At 30.7% G+C, this 3,650-nt stretch overlaps 1 pseudogene; it reads left to right on the plus strand.

Moving 5' to 3' along the window:
- The first annotated feature begins 469 nt into the window (after positions 1-469).
- Positions 470-2,711, plus strand: LOC133688692 (mediator of RNA polymerase II transcription subunit 7b-like; annotated as a pseudogene).
- Positions 2,712-3,650: the final 939 nt, after the last annotated feature.

Consider the following 3,650-nt stretch of genomic DNA (forward strand, 5'->3'; position numbering starts at 1 on the left):
GAAAAAGTCACCAAATAGACACTTAAAATTTTTAGGCAATTTTCTCCTTTTCTTTTTAGCACCATATATGCCAGAGTTTTTAGTTGTGGCCCTCTCGCTCCCCATTTTTTTCTCTTTCTCTCTCTCTTCTTACATCGTTAATTATTTGTAACAGTCTTTTTATCATGGACCAAGAGTTTTCATTGTACTAATATACCCCTTAGTTTTAAAAGACTCAAAGGCTTAACCTATCGGGTTTCCATAAAAAGCAATGTTATTGGGGTCATGTACATTTTTGGAGTTGAAGGTGGATGGTCCAGATTGAATTTAAGGAAATTAAATCACAAGATGAATTTTTCTGGATTATGTATTTACTACTAGTGTTTTTCTCGACAACCAAATAGGAATCTGAGTTTTTCTAGATTTTTTTAAAGTTTTTCAAATGTAATTTTTTTTTTGCTTTTTTGGGTTAGAAGAGAAAAGTTTTGCAATGACAATAGGCACATACCCACCACTGCCATCGTTTTACAAACTGTACAAAGATTATATTGAAAATCTTAAATCAGCTCCAAAACCACCCCCTCCATTTGAAGGCGCTTATATGTGTTATGGTGGAAATTACACTGTAATCTCTCTTTACCTCTTTTTTTTTTAATTATTTACTCTAGTTTTAGAATTGCTTTGCAACAGAATGAAAAAAAAGAAGAAGCTAATTTTAATGTTCATGGAGATGTTAGGGTTCTAGTTGTACACATTGTGTGTGTTTAGAAGATTTCTTTGTTTTGGTATTTTTGGAATAAGGGTTTCTCATTGATGGTCTTATTGTTATTTTATTTTAGACAGATGATGTGTTTCCAAGCTTAAAAGAGTAGGGAGTACGACAATTATACTTGAAAGGACCAAATATTGGTGTGTTTTACCTCTACTTCAGTGCTTTTTTTATTGTATATTTCTATGAAACTATAGAGTAATGTTAAAATTGAGGAATTTTAATACATGCCCTATTTCCAAAATATTATTTGTCATTTTTTAATTAAAAATATATATTTTTTAAGGGTGAAAGTCGATTGTAGCTGGTGCATTAGATGACTTTTTTTTTTGTTTATCTACGTAATATTAAGTTGTTAGTTTGATTGTTGGGTGATGAATTTTTTTCATAACTGTTTGTGCAATTTCTTTGGAGTTTTGATGATAAAACTCACACAAGATAGCAATTACATAGTACAACTGTTCCATATTTTGTACTCTGCTTTCAGAATAATACAAGTTAGTAATCCAAATTAAAGATTCCACATGGACTAGCCCAAAAATATTGTATGGGGAAGTATTGTGCCTGCCTTTATCTTTCTCGTATTGAGCTCGTTGTAGGGTTCAAGATTTGCATGATGTTCTGCAAAGGGACAGAAAGGGACGTTCTTCGTAAGAAATGGATGAAAATCCACTCCTTATCTAGTTGTTTCCCCGAACATGATAAAAGGACAGTTTATTGGTTGTTTTTCTATTTTTTTCTATTGATTTTGATCTATTGATAAGTAAAGTTGCTAACTGATTGATAATAACTTTTAATATAGATTTCAAGAAAGAACTGAGGTTATTTAATAGAGAATTACAGCTTCATATTTTGGACTTTGCTGACGTTCTTGTTGAGAGACCTTCATAATATGCTAGGAGAGTGGAAGATATATCCCTTATATTTAAGAATTTGCATCACTTTCTCAATTCATTGCGTCCTCATCAGGTGAAGTGTTTTTGAGGTATCATTCATACCTTGTTCTGGTTCTATCTAAGAGTTAAATTCACTGTGCAAATGGCTTTTCCCCACAGGCTAGGGCCACTTTAATTCACATTCTAGAGCTTTAAATATAACATCGTAAACAAGCAGTGGAGGATATCTTTTTGAATATCTTATGTAATATTTAGAGTTGCTTGCTAAAAATATCCCTTTTTTTTCCATTTAGTTGCCTAAGCATATGGAATGAGCTTCTTTCATTTTTCAAACCTTTTTAATTCATGGTTACATTGAAAACAATATGTACCTTACATCCTTTAGAGATGTTAGCATGGGATTCAAGAAATAATGCTCTGCTATAGTTTCTTAGTTAGTCATCTGGATCTGGCATACTATTAGGGAAAATTTCGAGCAATTTTTATAGTGACTGGAAGAGTTTCTATCTCATATATAAGGTATAAGGAAATATGTATTGACGTGAAAACTGTTTCTATATTATATTGGGCATTTTGGTTTCCTTATTTGTTGACCTATTTTATAGTTCCAACAAGAGTGGTGCTATTCACTGCAATGCCCTCTTTTAAAAGCAAGATCACATAAATCACTAGATAAAAATTGATTATGCTTTCAAATTTGTTAGATTATATTTAACTACGCTGGTATTATCACTGCCTGATTGTTTTCCTATTAAAATGCCTAATAAATTTAGGAGAAAGATTAGCTTAGTGTTTGTATTCTATGTCAAAGTTTGGCTACCGACTATATTTTAAATTTACATTATTTCCAAGCCAATAATGAGTATTTTTAATCATTGAGAACTGAAAGCTATTTGTTATTAATATACAAGTGCTTATTTTTTTATTCACATTAGTGATATATGATTTTTAATCATATTGAAATATCTGTCATTTATCTTTGCTACTTCTTCTTCTTTCCTTTGTCTAGAAGGAGAAAAGAGGCACATAAACTTCTCAAAGAGGCTCTTGGAACCTTAGATGGATAGTAGAGCAAGGATTCTAAGGTTAGTGTGCTGTTAGTTGTTAATGCTTGTGTTGCCATCCGCTTGTGGATTTTTTCAAGACTTATAGATTGCCTCAAGAGAGCCTCTTCATATGCTGCTAGTTTAATTTGTAAATCTGAAAATCAACAAGTTTAATTACTACCTTTTCTTTTTTTCCATTTTTCATTTCGCAAACAAATTAGTATTTCTGTGTAAAGTATGCCGGATAATTTTCCTATGCTCACTGAATAACAATAAAGAGACTGCTTAACTGACTTAAGAACCTTTTTTATTTTTCTACAGTAAGTTTTAAGCATTGACATCAAGAATCATATATTCCATCAAAACTTAGATGCTCTTAATCCTTTTATAAAGAGTCAATAGTTGTTCGCTAATGATGCTTAACAAACCCCTTTTAGTTGGTCTAAATTTGGATTCAATTGAAGTATGAAAAGTTATAATGTTAGATGTTTATGAGTAGATGATTAAACATAGTTTAAAACTAGCTATCATATTATTTCCATGACAAACCACCAACTTTCTTTGTTAGCTAACAGAATATAAAGACTCTTTATTACTTCGTACCTCCAAGTTCCTAATTTATTATTATTATTATTATTATTATTATTATTATTATTATTTAATCTTTTGGTTAGGTTTCCATATTGACTGTTATGAAACTAGCACATGTTGATAATATTTTTTTTAAAATAGCACATGAGAGAAAGTATTTGAGAAGTAGCATACTTTCAACTCAACTGTTATTGGAAAACACGATTTTATTAACAATTGTTAATGGTAATAACAGTTGTAAACACTCGCTATTGTCATTAGCTGTTGTATTTGTGTCAAGTAGCACAATCAACTCTAAGATTTTACATAAAATAAAGTTTAAATCACCACAATCAAAGGCCAAACAAAACCACAAAGTCTAAACCACCA

The sequence above is a fragment of the Populus nigra genome, chromosome 3 (assembly GCF_951802175.1).
Source record: "Populus nigra chromosome 3, ddPopNigr1.1, whole genome shotgun sequence".
In the NCBI taxonomy this organism is placed as follows: Eukaryota; Viridiplantae; Streptophyta; class Magnoliopsida; order Malpighiales; family Salicaceae; genus Populus; species Populus nigra.